Source organism: Nerophis lumbriciformis, linkage group LG36 (genome assembly GCF_033978685.3).
Source record: "Nerophis lumbriciformis linkage group LG36, RoL_Nlum_v2.1, whole genome shotgun sequence".
NCBI classification, from domain to species: Eukaryota; Metazoa; Chordata; class Actinopteri; order Syngnathiformes; family Syngnathidae; genus Nerophis; species Nerophis lumbriciformis.
The window spans coordinates 5,874,545-5,891,786 of NC_084583.2; the positions used below are offsets into that span (position 1 = coordinate 5,874,545).

The 17,242-nt window shown below is 40.0% G+C and overlaps 1 protein-coding gene across 7 annotated transcripts in view; it reads left to right on the forward strand.

Annotated features, from left to right (window-relative positions):
• mid2 (midline 2) overlaps nucleotides 1-17,242 on the forward strand; it is a 367,099-nt gene that overhangs the window by 144,809 nt on the left and 205,048 nt on the right. For 4 of the 7 annotated variants that reach the window (XM_061930297.1, XM_061930303.1, XM_061930302.1 and 1 more), the window contains exon 1: nucleotides 4,106-4,328. The exons of 2 other annotated variants lie outside the window; for them this stretch is intronic. The gene's annotated coding sequence lies outside the window, so the exon portion shown is untranslated. Of the gene's footprint in view, nucleotides 1-4,105; nucleotides 4,329-5,050; nucleotides 5,162-17,242 lie in introns of those variants that run through there. One more of the 7 variants, XM_061930301.1, reaches the window with a different exon arrangement.

Genomic DNA, 17,242 nt, shown 5'->3' on the forward strand with positions numbered 1-17,242 from the left:
TTAAGAATCGTTACAAATAAGAATCGAGATTAATTTGGAAATCTATTTTATTTTTGCACCTCTAGAGCATATCCGTTGACCCAAAAAGTGTGGAACCCCTCCTTCAGACAACAGCGCCTCTGCTGGCTACAGCCAAGTAATTAATGCATGCTCTAATTGCTCCATCAATCAATTCCACAGCATTTCGTTCTTTAAACATGTCAAAGAATCAATAACGACCAAATAGTTGGACAGTCTGTCTTTAGACATTAAATGTCTGTAATGGCTCGTGAGTCTCATGTCGTTAAGTTGTTTGTGTCCGTGAAACAACAAGCACATGAAATTAATTATTAGAGTAATGTAGTGGCTGCTGGTTGCAGGAGCTCTGCACTCTTGAGTATCCTCCTTTTATGTTTTCTCCTGTTTTCAAGTGTTTTTTGCTGTCTGATTCGGGCCCTTTCGGGACTGTGCAACCAGAGGGGCCCTTTTGTGACTTTTGCTGTGTTTTTTGACTCTTTTTTGTGATATTCGGAACTGCCCTGGGGAGCCTTTTGGCCATGGCCATGTTTGCACCGGAGAGCAGCTGCTGGCTCTCTGCCACACCGGACTCCGCATGGAGAGACCGGAGGAGGTGCGGACAAAGAGACGGAGCTGAGCGTCGGGGTGCACGAGCTTCACGGCGCTAAATGAGCACGTATCCGAAAACTCATTTGCATTGAGGGCCACATCGCAGTTAGGACTTCCCTCAGAGGGCCACTTTTAACAGTGAATAATATATGAATTTGCCTTTGCATTTGATTATGATTAGATTTTACTGTGAAAAACTGGCAACCAGATTTTCACTGTAGTAAAAAAAGTGTTTTACAATACCACTGTTTTTATTAGTTCTGGCAACAGAGCTCCCAGTTTTTCTAAACCGTAAAAAAATGTGGTACCGTTTTTCCATTTACCGTATTTTTTGGACCATAGGGCGCACCGAATTAAAAGGCGCACTGCCGATGAGCGGGTCTATTCAGGTCTATTTTCATACAAAAGGCACATTAAAGGGGTCATATCATGATTTTTTTCTAAATTTAAAACACTTCCTTGTGGTCCACTTTACATGTGATGGTGGTTCTTTGGTGAAAGTGTTGCATAGATTATGTTTTACAGATCATCTTCAAGTAGCTTTCTGAGCATCTCCTCAGGATGCGCCGTTTTGTGGGCGGTCTTATTTACGTGGCTCACCTTCGACAGCGTCTTCTCCCCGTCATCTTTGTTGAGCTAACTGTTTAAATGACATTCAGACTTGACTTAAATCAATAACGGAGAAGCATCTTCTCATTCGTGGCTCAATAATGCAACATCAACGCCGGAAATGTGTCCCGTGAAAAAACGTCCGACCGGAAGTCTCTCTTAACTAAAGTTCCGTGGGTGAATTATGTAAACCCACTACAGTTTTTAGCGCTTTGATAGCTAGTCTACTGACAGATATAAGTAAGAACTTTACACTACTTTATATTAGAAATGGCAACAGTGGAGGATGAATGTCCCATAAGAACCAGATAGAGAAAAAAAGAAACTTATGACTACGGTGTCGGCACGGACTACAATTACGGACGCCCTCAAATTTTCAGGATTTATGCAGACCCCAAATACACATCAGCAGGTACCAGAAGGTAAGAAAAGTTGGTTTTGCATTTTATTGTGAAACACAACGCCAGATAATGTCTGCTAATAGGTGCCATTTTCAGGTTCTTATACACACACCATAATAATACTTGTATGTTTAATGCGCCAAGCGGTGCGACTTCATAGCTTACCGAAGTCGTACTAAAAACATTTTGACAGATTTTCTAGCGCTGTGGTATTGTTTAATATTCTCAATTGAACATTTAAAGTTTTGAGATTGTCATCTTGCAGTTTACACGTATCTCTTATGTGTACCTGCCATATATAAAGGATTATTTGAAATAGGGACAGATACAGAAACATAGATATATGAAACAGTTATCCAATGTATGCATCATAGTGTTTGTAGCCAAAGCTAATTTACAACACTTGTCTCAGCGCCCCCCGCAACCCCAAAGGGAATAAGCGGTAGAAAATGGATGGATGGATGGATGTCTCCAATCTACTGGTCACACTTATAATTACACCATGTACCAAATAAAATTGCTTCGAGGTCTGTAAGCACAACCAGAATTTTGCCGTATATGAGGCGCACCGGGTTATAAGGCACACTGTCGATTTTTAAGAAATTGAAAGGATTTTAAGTGCGCCCTTTAGTCCGAAAGATATGGTACTTTTATACACCGTAAAAACAACAACCGTAGATTTTACGGAAAACAAAACAGAACAGCTCAGTTGACAGAATTTTACTGTAAAAAACGGAGGTAAAGTTTTAAAAAATTGTAATGAATGTGCTGTAAAAACCACCGTCAATTTTACCGGTGGGAATCTTTGCTCACCTCACGATTTAATTACGATTACAATTCAGGAGCTACGATTCGATTAAAAAGCGATTATGTTGCATCATTATTTATGTATGTTGATGCAGTTTTATTTAATAAGCGTTTATCACTTGCAACATTTAAAAACAGTGCATTTGTTATAATCAATCAATCAATCAATCAATCAATCAATGTTTATTTATATAGCCCTAAATCACAAGTGTCTCAAAGGGCTATAATAAACAGTCAAATTAATCCCCATTACATTTATTATGTTATATTAAATGTGCGCAAAACTGGAGCATAAGTGCTCGCTGCAGTCAGACACATTTTAGAAAGAGTCTGCATTAAATTATTTACAATACATTTATCGATTATTCACGTTTACTAATCGGTTTTATAATCGTCCATGTTGGAATTGTCATTAACCTAAAAATCAATGATTTCCCCCACCTCTAAAATGTATTATAATTTTTACAGTGTACAGTTTAATGGAGAACTTGCTGTAAAATCATAAGTCAAAGAGATGTTTAAGTATGTATTTAATTGTTTTATAAATGTTTGAAAAATATATTTGTTGCAACATTAGATAATATTAAAGTTTAAAAAACATGCAATTTCCTGCAGTACATATACAGTAGGAAGGGGATTCATATGGCCCCATTCGTCACGGTTTCCTGCCACATGAAACGTGACAAATTGGGGCTGAGGGGCGTTGTGTGCACTATCCACTTTAGCCCCCAGATGGCAGTAGGGTGTTGAATATCTTAAAACAATTGTTTTGTGGCTATTCCAACTTTGAGCACATCGTGAGTTGCGATATAGTGGCACTTTCCATCGTTTTCAGCAGACTGCATTGCAAAATTATTAGACTTAGACTTAGACAAACTTTATTGATCCACAAGGGAAATTGTTCCACACAGTAGCAAAGAATGGAACGGGTAAGAATGGAAAGGTATAAAAGTAGACTAAAAACTGTATTTTTTTCAGTCAAAATGGAAATAACGAATACATTTAGTAAGAAAAGAGAAGGTACTTTATTGACACATATTATTTCCAGGCGTTTGTGAGCCAGATAAAATGAAGTGCCGGGGCCAGATCCGGCCCCCGGGCCTTGAGTATGACACCTGTGCACTCGATGGATTCTCACTCATACGCTGACTGGGGGGGTTCGTGGGCAGACTTATATCTGCTGCTCTTTTTTGGAGGTTTTCATGGCGTTTCACTTTGTAGCTGTATGTAGAAATGGCACCGCTGAAGTGCCAGCTGGTTGCATCAGCTGTGTGCTTTTTTAATGTGTATTTTATGCCCTTTGAACTTTCCCTCTTGTTTACATGCTTTTTTTTTTTTTTTAAATCATATTATTTGTGGACTTTTTGTATCCACACTACAGCAACATCATTTCCCCATTGTGGGATGAATACTATCCAAATTATTAGAGTCACTTGTCTACAAAATCGTGCTTCTTGCTCGTGTGAAATGTTGGATCTTGGTGGGTGGAGCCTATCTGTAACCCCTCCCCCAAATCGTCTCTCTCTCTCTCTCTCTCTCTCTCTCTCTCTCTCTCTCTCTCTCTCTCTCTCTCTCTCTCTCTCTCTCTCTCTCTCTCTCTCTCTCTCTCTCTCTCTCTCTCTCTCTCTCGCTCTCTCGCTCTCTCGCTCTCTGCCTCTCTCTCTGCCTCTCTCGCTCTTTCTTCTCTCAGTAAAGTTGAGGCGTTCACTGCCCCACTCAGCGACGGAGCTTTCGGTGTTATTCATATTGTAGTTCCGTGACATACCGTGGAAAAGCGACTCGTTGAGAAGAAGTCGTCCACCCAGTAGATTCCAGGTCCACGCGCTTGTCCGCTTCCGGGTCTCTTCCTAAACTTGGTCCAGCTCCAAGATGACAGGCGACCAGTGCGCTCCACATGTCCGGCTGGTGAGTGTTCACTCTCGGTCAGACGCCTGGCGTAGGACCGCTCGGGCTCACGGGTGTCCCGGAACATAGTCTTGTATCGCTGGTTCATTTATTCATGTCCTTGAATGCGTCTTGTCGGTGTATTTAATGATTTAAATCAAAAGTTGATGACATTTATCTCTAACGTAACACTTACTAGGTCATGTTAATTGACAAAATCAAACACTGCACTTGTATTTAATTTTTTTATGGGGCACAAAGTTCCATAAAATATCATATACATAGAAAAGTAGACTCTTTAAATAGTATAAATAAATGTGTATTGTTGGAGATTGTACACATTTATTTATACTATTTTAAGAGTTTGTTTTTTTGCCCCATAAAATAAAAAATAAAAAAAATTCAAGTGCAGTGTTTGATTTTGTCAACATGACCTGGTAAGTGTTACGTTAGAGATACATGTCATCAACTTTTGATTTGTGTGATTTAAAATAATAAATACACCGACAAGACGTATTGTTGGAGATTGTGAGCAACGCGGTGACACAGAGGTTAGTGCATGTGCCTCACAATACGAAGGCCCTGAGTTCAATCCCGGGCTCGGGATCTTTCTGTGTGGAGTTTGCATGTTCACCCCGTGACTGCACGGCTTCCTCCAACAACATGCACCTGGGGATAGGTTGATTGGCAGCACTAAATTGGCCCTAGTGTGTGAATGTGAGTGTGAATGTTGTCTGTCTATTTGTGTTGGCCCTGTGATGAGGTGGCGACTTGTCCAGGGTGTACCCCGCCTTGCGCCCGTGTGCAGCTGAGATAGGCTCCAGCAGCCCCCGCGACCCCGAAAGGGACAAGCGGTAAAAAATGGATGGATGTTGGAGATTGTATTGATAGTTCCTGCTGCCACAAAATAGAATCAACTCATTTGCATATCTTACCATTATTGAGGTTGTTTGGTTGATTATGTAATTGCAGAATTTGCCTCAATCTGCTTCTAAAACGCTATTTTTAAATTATTTTAATCTATTGATTTAATCAAAAACAGTGCCTTCTCTGGCACACTTTAGGGTTAATTGCCTAGAGGTAGAGAATACTGCAGGTTTGTGCAGACAAGTCCAAGTATCATCAGGAAATATGCTTTGCTCCCGAGGTGCTTTGTTGTCATCCAAATGTTCTTTTATTATACAATAACTTATTGTTTATGAGCCCACTGGCAGATTCTTTGCACCCGACGAAGCAGGAGTACCAACAATAATACCATCCCACATAGTGATAATAAAAGTGTCGAATCCATCCAGAGTGGGTAGGGAAGTGTCACAAGTCGTTCTTCAGCTCCTGCGGCGCCGAATGTGTGAACATTGAATCCTGTGATCCTCCTGCAGCTCAAGTAGACTTCATGAGGGATTGTGCGCAATAAGATTGTGTTGGGGTGCCGTTGACAGTCAGGTTAGCAAGATTAGGGTATTAACTTTATTGAATTGTAAGTCCTTCAATACTACGCCATGTGTAAAATCAGAACGGTGTGATTTGTTGAATAACAAACTGTCAATAGTGATTTTGCTTATTTTTTTCTTCAAATGTTTGATTTATATCTACAAACCCCAAAACCAGTGAAGTTGGCACGTTGTGTAAATGGTCAATCAAAACAGAATACAATGATTTGCAAATCCATTTAAACCTATATTCAATTGAATACACTGCAAAGACACTGTTAGGAAGCCCACTATTTTGCATGTATAGTGTTTATTACGCCTCACTGATAAGAGCGTGTGGCGGGTGTTGCAGTGTCCTACTATGGTCTGTGGTCCTTGAATGCGCCGTGAAAACACCTAGTGTCATATTCCTCCACTATATTGATCACTCTGTTCTGAAAGAGTACCGTGCACAGTTGAATATCTTAGTTACTCAGACGGATATGTGTTTATACAATTTTCTACAATCTTTTATTCATGTTAGCATTTAAGCTAGCGCCAGTCTTTTTGTGAGTTTGTCAAAGTGCGGCTATCAATTACGTTTATTCGATAATTTTATTTTAAAAAGTCAATACCAACCATTGCAGTGTTTCCCCCCAAAAATGTGTTAGTTAAGGTGATGACTCTCCAGGGGGAGGGGACCTGGGATGGGGGTGGGTGTAACTCGGCCTGTCGCCATCACGTCTCCACCTTGTCGCTGCCACCACAGCCTGGGGGGCAATAGACTACAGACTGTGGTGGATTAGGCTGGCTTCGTCGCGTGAAGAAGCCTACAACTTTTAGTTGTGTTTTCCGCTCCATTTGCTGAATGGCGATATACTATATATATCTCGATATTTTTTCCGTACTGTAAAAACAAAACAGTCCTAGTTACCTGAGATACTAAAATAATGACTTACAAAGTGAAATTAATGACTTACTGTAAGTAAGCGTTTGCACAGTTGAATATCTTAGTTTCTCTGACGGATATGTGTTTGTACAATTTTCTACAATCTTTTATTCATGTTAGCATTTAAGCTAGCGCCAGTCTTTCTGTGAGTTTGTCAAAGTGTGGCTATCAATTACGTTTACTCGATAATTTTATTTTAAAACGTCAATACCAACCATTGCAGTGTTTCCCCCCAAAAATGTGTTAGTTAAGGTGGTGACTCTCCAGGGGGAGGGGACCTGGGATGGGGGTGGGTGTAACTCGGCCTGTCGCCATCACGTCTCCACCTTGTCGCTGCCACCACAGCCTGGGGGGCAATAGACTACAGACTGTGGTGAAGTAGGCCGGCTTCGTCACGTGAAGAAGCCTACAACTTTTGGTTGGTTTTCCGTTCCATTTGCTGAATGGCGATATACTATATATATATCGATATTTTTTCCGTAAAGTAAAAACAAAACAGTCCTAGTTACCTGAGATACTAAAATAATGACTTACAAAGTCAAATTAATGACTTACTATAAGTAAGCGTTTGCACAGTTGAATATCTTAGTTACTCAGACGGATATGTGTTTGTACATTTTTCTACACTCTTTTATTCATGTTAGCATTTAAACTAGCGCCAGTCTTTCTGTGAGTTTGTCAAAGTGCGGCCACGTTGATTCGATAATTTTATTTTAAAACGGCAATACCAACCATTGAGAGTTTACTGCGGTTATTGTTAATACCATTTATTGTTACATCCTTAAACAATATATTTTCATTTTTAGCAATATCAATTCACAAGGCATGATGTAATATTCCCCCAACCCCACTCCTCTGGTAGTCTAGTCCATGGAGTGGCGGCAGCGTTATGCTAACGTTAGCTGCAAACAACAAGTCGTTTCGGGACAGAACAAAAAAAAGTGAACGATTTACCATGAAACAGTAAGAGAAGGCATTTCAACTTTTGTTTGCAAAGATTGTACAGTTTTGGCAGCCATACTACGTTATGATCATGCAACGTAAACATATGACTGTTATTATTATTGATTATATTTGTAACTAAGAGTCTTGGAAGATCACCACGTAAGAAAGTACAGCAGGTACTTTTGTTTACATAAACATATCCCACATTGTGCAGTGTCAGGTGCGCCCAAAAAACCATGTGCACACTTCCGGCCTTCACAATAAAAATTGCTGTGCGCAACATTCTGTCTGATTGTGCTAACACAATAACATTTCAGAAAAACAGCCCACATATATTCTGTTATTATTTTGCTCTCGAAGAAACAATACATTTGTGCAATATACAGTGATGGTTTGTTGCAATACAAGTGCACTTTCAGTTGCAATTCTTTTTTTTTTCCAGAATTGCCCTTTTGAGACTTTGGAGGACGTTTAGGCTGCTCTGAATGTTTTATGATGAAGAAAAAAGGGCTTTTGCATTTTGTTACAGATTTGAGATATTTTCAATATTTGAGTGTAAATCCAGTCAAATCGTAATTAATTGATTATGAAGCCTTTGAATCGAATTGATTTGAGAGATTGGCCATGATACGCAGTTGTTATGTTATGATTATTATAGGGCTATTTTTGGACAGTTATTCTTAATTTGTAAGTAACTTTCTTGACTTGAATTTGTCATTCAAACAACCCGGTGGGCATGACCTGCATATCCCAGTCTTTTTATTGGCCCATGGAGCAGTTATGATTAGACCCTTTGAACTCCGTCTTGCAGCAGGTAGCCAAACAAATCTGGAATAAAACCCTAACAAAATGAAATTTGTGAACAATTCTGCAGTGTCTGTTTGTTTGGTAATGTGTTCATTCAGGAACTTTTAGTAGAACCTACAGTTCCTGGAACTATAGGTTCCTGTAGAAGTGTGTGGTTTGTGTTTCCACCACATTTCACAGTTAAGGTAGTTTATACAAATCAGACTGATGGCATATGGAGGAGTGGTTTACTATATTTCTACACTAATACCATGTAAATAAACTGTCAATGTTAGGTCACAGTTCTTTTACTAAAAAGTAAGTAATTGAAATACAAAGCAATCATATACAAGACGATATGATTTAAAAAATTAAGTTCACCGAATTGATCATAAAAAGTCATGTTTTTGTCCGCAATGTCCAACAGTCAGAAAGTTGTCCTCTCAGTAAATGATGAATTCTTGAGAGTCAGGCAATTTCTTGTGGTCCATTTCAGTTGTAAATAACAATATATAAATAATAAATGTCAGTGTTTATCTGTAAATAACAATATATTAATAATACTTGTCAGTGTTTATCTGTAAATAACAATATATAAATAATAAATGTCAGTGTTTATCTGTAACTAACAATATATAAATAATAAATGTCAGTGTTTATCTGTAAATAACAATTAGGGTTGTACGGTATACTGGTAATAGTATAGTACCGCGATACGAATGAATCATATTCGGTACTATACCGCCTTTGAAAAGTACTGGTCCGCCAACCCCACGCGGCCCCGTCGTCGTCACGTCGTGTCATTGCTGGTTTACAAGCAGAGGAGCATGTTCGGTAGCGCACAATCACGGAGTACTTACGAGCAGGCACAGTGTGTAGACAGAAAAGGGAGAACGGACGCAATTTGGCTTAAAAACTGACGATAAAGGTGAAGTTATAACACTGAAACACCCTCAGGAAGAGGTGCTTTAAGACATGGCTAGCTAGGTAGCGGGTAAAGTCCAGCCTCAGTCTGCAGTGTTTTAGTTACTTCTAAATCACTAATCCTCACCTCCATGGTGAGAAATAAAGTTTCTTATAAGTATTATCCCTGCGGGACGAGAAATAGCTAAACATACTTCACTACACACCTTAGCTCACCGGCGTCAAAATGTAAACAAACGCCATTGGTGGGTCTACAGCTAACATCCACTGTAATTATACCAAGTACAGGACCGTATCTAGTCGATACTACTATGATTACGTCGATATTTAAAAAAAAAAAAAGTATATTATGTTTATAAACTCAGGAAATATGTCCCTGGACACACGTGGACTTTGAATATGACCAATGTATGATCCTGTAACGACTTGGTATCGGATTGATACCCAAATTTGTGGTATCATCTAAAACTAATGTAAAGTATCCAAACAACAGAAGAATAAATTATTATTACATTTTAACAGAAGTGTAGATAGAACATGTTAAAAGAGAAAGTAAGCAGATATTAACAGTAAATGAACAAGTAGATTAATAATTCATTTTCTACCAATTGTCCTTAATTATTTTGACAAAATTATAGAATGATAAATATATATATATACATATGTTACCGCATATGTCAGCAGACTAAATTTGGAGCCTTTGTTTGTTTACTTACTAATAAAAGACAAGTTGTCTTGTTTGTTCACTTTGTTATTTATGGACAAACTTGCAATAAGAAACATATGTTTCATGTACCCTAAGATTTTTTGTAAAAATAAAGCCAATAATGCAATTTTTTGTGGTCCCCATTATTTAGAAAAGTATCAAAGTACCGAAAAGTCCACCCATCCATCCATTTTCTACCGCTTGTCCCATCGAAATAATTTTGGTACCGGTACCAAAATATTGGTATCGGAACAACACTAATAACAATACATAAATAATACATGTTGGTGTTTATCTGTAAATAACAATATATAAATACTAAATGTCAGTGTTTATCTGTAAATAACAATATATAAATAATACATTTCAGTGTTTATCTGTAAATAACAATATGTAAATAATAAAATGTCAGTGTTTATCTCACGCTGACAACACGAATACATCGGCTTTAGCGTTAGCTTGTTAGCATTAACTTTCTGTTCACTGGGGTTGAAGCTAACAACTACACAAATGGAGTATCACTGACTACTTTTACAACATGTAACAAAGTAAATAGTTAATATTTGATGTAATTTACCTTCGTTCCACTCGTGTGCTACCTCCTTTATTTCACATTTATCCAACAAAGTCTAAGAGTAGTAAGCAGCTGTCATACTCCTCCGTAAATACGTTTAAAAGAGTCTGTCCACTTCTCGTAGCTTTGCGTATTGAAATGAAGTTTGTAAAAATAATAACTAACATTAAACTGCATATAGTTTAAAGACTACGGCTGATTAAAAACTGCAAGATCGTTCCACTGATCAGCATTCTTCAGCGCACAGATGCCCCACAAAAGTTCCTGCATTTCGAAAGTTCCTTTCGTTCTTCTTTTTCTTCGTTGTCAAGTTTGTTGAAATAGAAATACGCAAGAAATAAGAAATAAATAAGTCACCGCATTTTATGGCGGTCGTGTGTTTGAAAAATACTTTTTAGGAACTGTGTTCAACCAATCAGCGTTCGACAGCACAACCCCCCCAAAATGGTTTAGGGTATTTTTGAAAAGTTTCACCTAGCAAGGAGAAACTCCAAAAGGTTCCTGAAGAACTAAATCTACCTGGGTAGTATTTGGTGGAAACACAGGGGGAACTTTAATTAAGTTCCTCAAAAAGTTCCTGCAGTAGAAAAGAGCCTATTGTTTCCAATGCTTCTAAACTACAAACTGGACTGATAGTTAACTTTAATATTTCAGTCTGTTGCGGCAGTCCACTCCATTAATGTCCCCTTAGTGCACCACTTTGCCGAGCTTAGTTGTTTGTTCTGTCAATTGATTTCCACAAAGCCCCTGAGGTGTTCTTTCTCATGCTATTACACAACATGGCTCATCTGCACATGTATATATATTCCAAACAGCAGCCAGCCAGACAGTCCTGTAGGGAATGACTTGCATCTTCAAGCTCCATATGCTCTCTTTCCTGCCAGTCTTATCTTTAGGCTGGCCGCTCTTCCTCTTGCTGCGTTTCTTGCTCGCCTTCCTGCTTCCAGTTCTCCCGCCAAAGACTGCTGGCAGATATTTATTTCTAGCAAGAAGTTCTCAGCAAAGTTTTGCACCTGCTTAACATTCTTCGATTCTTGCTTGACCACATTGCCGCAGGACAGTTTATACTGCTGGTGGTTCACTTTAAAAGCGCGTGGCGGTGACTTTTGGAAAAACATTAAAGCATTGAAAAGCAGCAAGCCGCAGGCAGACTGTGACCTTCAAACTGACTTTGTGAGTTATAATCTGAAACACACAAGGCCCAGAATACAGTTAAAAAATCAAAAGGGTAGATAGTCATCTCTTATCTTCTGATCTGCTGTGCTTGGCTTGCTTTATGTACTTTTGGATTATTTCGCCCGTGTTTTTGCAATCCTGTCACAGCCATCCCATTGTAAAATGTTTACTCTATTTAAAACCGCAATGCAGTACAAAAATACACACTTGACATAAACTCAACAGTTTTTGTTGGATGTTGTGATAATGCAGCTTTACCTAATGATGTGACCAGCGAGTGTATAATCAAACTACAGCTGTGGATAAAGGAAGCAGCTGACTTCCACGGCTCAGCTCGTTAGCAACCGGCTGCTTGTGTGTGTGCTCCTGCGGCGCTGCGTACGTTTCCCATGATCCAACCTGCTGGCACCAGCACCGTGGGATCAAGCCCGGCCCCTGCAGTCTTGTCGATAACCCCCAATTCAGACATACACACTCAACCTGTCGCCACCCTCGAGCTCTCCAGCGTACCACACCTCCTTCTCCCCGGGAGGCATGTCTGGTGAGAAACTCGAGCCAGGGAGGGGTGTGTGATACAGAAGCTACAGTCATGTTTCAAAAAAGTTAGGTCATCTCATGATGTCTAAGCTAATAACTTGTTTACTCCTGAACCACTGCACACAAAAATTTGGCAAAACATAGATCTGACCAATCTAAGTCTATGAGCATGAACTGATGAAGCCATACAAGTCTAAGACTAGATCTGACCAATCCAAGTCCAAGACTAGATCTGACCAATCTAAGTCTATGAGCATGAACAAAAATTTGGCAAAACATAGATCTGACCAATCTAAGTCTATGAGCATGAACTGATGAAGCCATACAAGTCTAAGACTAGATCTGACCAATCCAAGTCCAAGACTAGATCTGACCAGTCTAAGTCTATGAGCATGAACTGATGTAGCCATACAAATGTAAGACTACATCTGACCAGTCTAAGTCTTTGAGCATGAACTGATGTAGCCATACAAGTCTAAGACTAGAGCCGACCAATCTAAGCCTAAGACTAGACCTGACCAATCTAAGTCTATGAGCATGAACTGATGAAGCCTACTTGGATGAGAGGCGAAACATCTTCTAAGACAAACCAAACAGTCCAGTTGCGATCGATTGAATGCCCTGAGAATACAATAACCTGATGATTGAGAACATCCGTAGACATACACACCTGTTGTTATTAAAACCCAAAGTTTGAACTAAGGTTGCAAGATATAGACGATATACAATATATATTTGGCTGACAATGGAGATTTTAATACTATCGTCATATCAAGACAAGCATGTTAATGATACATTTTAGCTGTGTGTCGCAAATTTGACAGTGACAAGTGTACGAACGCATCCTCAACACACTGTAGCATTCCCGCTCGAGGCTAATGTCCCTCCAGAGTAGGGCTGCACAATTTTAAGATAAAACTTAATTGCAATTTCTCTCTTTGAGCTAGCGTTTTTGCTAAGTTAGCCCATTCGACTTGCGGCACTTTCAGTTTGAGGATATTATCAGCAAAGGGGAATTTTTTTCTGCAGCAACTCTTTAATTGTGATGAAACCAAAAAAGATGCCACAGCAGACCTTTATTACAGCGAAGGAGAAGGTACTACCGGGACACAAGCCGTTGAAAGATTGCCTCATGTGCTAACTCTAGCGATGATTTCGTGAAACCACTTCTCGTTTATCACTCCGAAACTCCCAGATTGTTCAACAATGCCACAAACATTCACAAACATAAGATTGAATTATTTGTACAACATGGTGGTTAACGTTTCGGACAACAAGACTTTTGTGTGTCTTTGTGTGTGTGTGCTTGTTGACCTTTAAGCTTCTTGTAATGTTGTGTTGTTTGGATACAAAATATATTGTTGAGCCATTACCCCTGTGTTATGTTGGTTTGATAAACCAATCTATCCATCTTCTTCTGCTTATCTTGAGGCTGGGTTGCGGGGGCAGCAGCCTAAGCAGAGAAGCCCAGACTTCTCTCGCCCCGGCCACTTCGTCCCGCTCCTCACAGGTCGAGCTCGAGGTGTTCCCAGGCCATCTGGGAGACATACAACCCCCAACGTGTCCTGGGTCTTGTGGCCTCCTACCGGCCGGCCGTGCCTTAAACACCTGCCCAGGGTGGCGTCCAGAGGGCATCCTGACCAGATGCCCGTATCCCTCATCTGGCTTCTCTCGATGTGGAAGAGCAGCGACTTTACTCTGAGCTCCTCCCAAATGACAGAGCTTTTCACCTTGTCTTGAAAGAAGATGAAGGAAACTAATTTCGGGACTTTTGCCGAGTCCAGAACAAATTATTCATGTTTACATTGATTCTTATGGGGAACTCTTCTTCAATATATGAACATTTCATGTTGGAGAACCATCAAGCTTCCACTGTATGTTTGCAGCATGTTCGAAGGTTAGCAGCAGCCCGTAACTTTTCAACCACTAGCTGTAAAAGTCAGGAGAAGTGCGTGGAGAAGCAACATTGAGCTTTGCTTGTTTGCAGAAATGCACTTTTTCTTCTCCACTATACTTCCTCCAGACAATTTCTGTAAAGATTTCTCTAAGGTACAACTTTTGTGGAACCCTTTTACTAGCATATTACCATGTTGATGTCCGCCCCAGCCGGGGTGATATATTATTGATCAAAAGAGAGCAACAGAGTGTGGAAAATGGAAGCAGAGAAAAGATGGCAACTGAGAGGTTGGGTGGAAAGCAGTATTCAATAATCATTATTGCCTACAAAACAGAGCCCATCCACGCACTAAATCATGGTGGTGCAACCCTAGTGTTTTGTTCCTTTTATCAGAGGTGTGACATGTATCACAAGAGTGTGGGTCCAGCATGATGTAGAACATTCACCATGCCTACATCGACACAAATGTTTGGCATTATGACGACTGCTGGATTAACAAGCCTAAAAACAGCGCTGTCCCCCTTTTCCGTCTTTGTGCCGATACAGATTGGTAAAGCGTAACAATGGTGTGCAACAATCGCCTGGAATAGACTGTGGAAAATAGGCTATTGAGGATAGAGGAGAGAGAGACATGGTTCCAGTCGCTGAAAAGCATTGTGTATGAGGGATTTGGCTTCGGTCTACCGGTTTCTCAGAGGTTCTTATCAACAACAAACAGTTAACAATTGTCAAAAAATTAGCTTATTCATTTTAGGGATGTTCAGTGTCCATTGCCTCGATCTGGTTACAGGAAGTAAAGGCCAAAGGTCAGATGTGTATGACTGATTTGTTTTCAAATCAATGCTGTTACCCTATTTACTTTGGAATGATTTCTGTCCGAACATTGTAGTATTAAGGACAGTCATTATTAGTTGTGCAAGATCTCTATTGATATGGAATGAATACATACAGTTAAAGATACATACACACTTAGAGCTAACGCGCTGATCGCTAACTCAGAGCTAGAACAGTGATCGCTTGCTGGCACCCACCTAGTGCGCCAATCGCTAGCTAGCTTAAATGCTAACATGAATACGACACAATTAGGTCTTTCCCCATTACAAATGTCATACCCCAATCTAAACTTGTATAAACAACTAAGCTATACAGGCTGTTCTCCCTCTCTACAGAGTGGTAGATCCTTACACAAACAATAAGTAAAGGACATTGCTTTGCCTTTAGCTTTAAAACAACAACAACAAAAAAACACTCTAAAACCTTTACTAATAATGGAATAAGATAAACATGTCCTTCAACTACATTGGGTCTTTTTTGTTTGTTTTGGGGTTTTATTTTCCTTACTTTTGTTCAACATTTGGGTTATGTTACTACGTATGGAATGCCATCCATCCATCCATTTTCTACCGCTTATTCCCTTTGGGGTCGCGGGGGGCGCTGGAGCCTATCTCAGCTACAATCGGGCGGAAGGCGGGGTACACCCTGGACAAGTCGCCACCTCATCACAGGGCCAACACAGATAGACAGACAACATTCACACTCACATCCACACACTAGGGCCAATTTAGTGTTGCCAATCAACTTATCCCCAGGTGCATGTCTTTGGAAGTGGGAGGAAGCCGGAGTACCCGGAGGGAACCCACGCAGTCACGGGGAGAACATGCAAACTCCACACAGAAAGATCCCGAGCCTGGGATTGAACCCAAGACTACTCAGGACCTTCGTATTGTGAGGCAGATGCACTAACCCCTCTGCCACCGTGAAGCCGTATGGAATGATGTTAGTTAATTTTTTTTGTTAAATTTTAAAATTCAAATTCTAAACGTCTTCATAGGTCATAGGTCAATCAAATGCTGGGACTGCATATTAACCTAAATATCTCACGCTGGGGACAGAAAATGTCCCTTTGGACCACCCTTGTGACTGTTTTGGACTTATGTTTGTGTTTTTTCTGTGTGTGGTGTTTTAGGTCCTGTGCCCTTATTTTGTAAATGTATTTTCCTCGTGCCATGCACAGGCGTCTACAACTGCTGCCGATTGGCAACTGGGACACCCATGCACCCAGTTGCTAATCAGTCCCCATATTATAATTTGTTCGGCACTGCACTGCCATGATTAATGCCTATTTGATCTTCCACAAAAGAAGTCCCGTGTCTTGCGCAATTCCGTTTGCACTCGCCTTCTTCTGTTTCTCTCACTATTAGTGGCATGTTTTCCCACTCCCTCGTGAGTGCGTTTTCTTTTACTTCATTAAAGAATATTACTTTTGCTCTCCGTCTGCCTCTCGTCTGCTGCATCTTGGGGTCACATCATCGTAGCTACCTCAACGCCCGTGACATTTGTAACAATATTTAATTGCAAAGTCATTAAACAATCTAATCATGCATTTTCTAATTTCAGGGTTTTATTGGCTTTGAAGAATGGATTGCATAACTTACACAAACTGCTTTATCTCTATAGTATTTTCCCACCCACACTTGAAAGAGCTGCGTATACACACACAAGCACACTCACAATATGTATACAATGTGTAGTGTCATCATCTTTTGACTTGATCTCAATAAATCCATCAAGTTATTGGGTACATGTTAAAAAAAATGTACAGCACAATCATGCTGACATTTAACAATTTAACATGTCTAAAAGAAATAGGAAGAAGCAAAGCGTATCTCTGTCTCATGAAAGTGTCTGATACTGTTATCAGGCACTGTTCACCAACAGTTCTTCTTTGTGAATACCGTATGTTTATAATACCTCTTAAACCAACCCACCTATATCCATTGTTGAAGTTCCTTACCTTTTCATTCTATAGTTTACGTCCACATCAAAAATGGCAAATTAGCAGTATGCATGCACATACTAAATCCTGCTCGCTGAACTGAGTTCTCATGCGCTATGCTAAGGTCTCACAGATTTATCCCCGAGTCTTTTATTTCATCCTAATTAATTTGCCTTAAGTGTCAATTTATCCTGCTGAACTGGGCCCTTTCCTGATCCAAATTTGCTGGTCCAGCAAACAGGCTTTGGACAAAGCT